Here is an 818-nt window from a genome sequence, read left to right on the forward strand (position 1 = left end):
GCTTTGCTAATGTTTAAGATACCATAATTTATAAAATTTTAATAAAAATGATAATTTTTCTAAATTTTTATATATAAATCAATGTCCTTACTATACTCGTAGGATTGATGGAAGGGGCAACTAATTTAGAATTTTAAAACATTTGATATTAAAGTCAATTGATCAAATCCTCCACAATTTGTTTTTATTATGTGTATAGTTTTTATATATTAATTAAAACTTTGATTAATTTAGAATTATAATAACTTTTTCTACGTAATTTTTTTAGAAGAGTGTTAGGGGCTAGTAACTTTTGTGTTTTGTAATCATTAATTAGTCATTAATATTTTTTTTTAATAGTGTGAGATTATATCTAATTATAAAAGATTACTCATTTTTCTTTTGATAACTAAATGTTGGCCACAAAATACAAAAGTTGTTGGTCCTAGATTTTTCCATTTCTTTATTTTTATTTTTAACGAGTTTACGTATACCGCTAAACTAACAATGTTAAAATTCTCTATCATGTGTACCTTTATTATATCTGATTTTTATGCCTAAAAAAAGAAGGTTGATGATATCTTTGAGAGAACTTGGATTTTATTACTGTCATGGTGAAAGCAACTCATGACAGCAAAGAAACCATTTATGTTCAGTCAACAAGCTGGATGAATCTCAACTTTGATTTTGACAAATTCTATATATGTGACTCCACCAGCTGTGATTTAATTTTTGGCAAAAATTAAAGTGACAATTAAATCAACCCTGTTTTGTACATATGGATTATTACGAAATATATAAAATTAATATATTTTATTAGTCAATATTAATCACTGTTT

The sequence above is a fragment of the Arachis ipaensis genome, chromosome B04, assembly GCF_000816755.2.
Source record: "Arachis ipaensis cultivar K30076 chromosome B04, Araip1.1, whole genome shotgun sequence".
Lineage (NCBI taxonomy): Eukaryota > Viridiplantae > Streptophyta > Magnoliopsida > Fabales > Fabaceae > Arachis > Arachis ipaensis.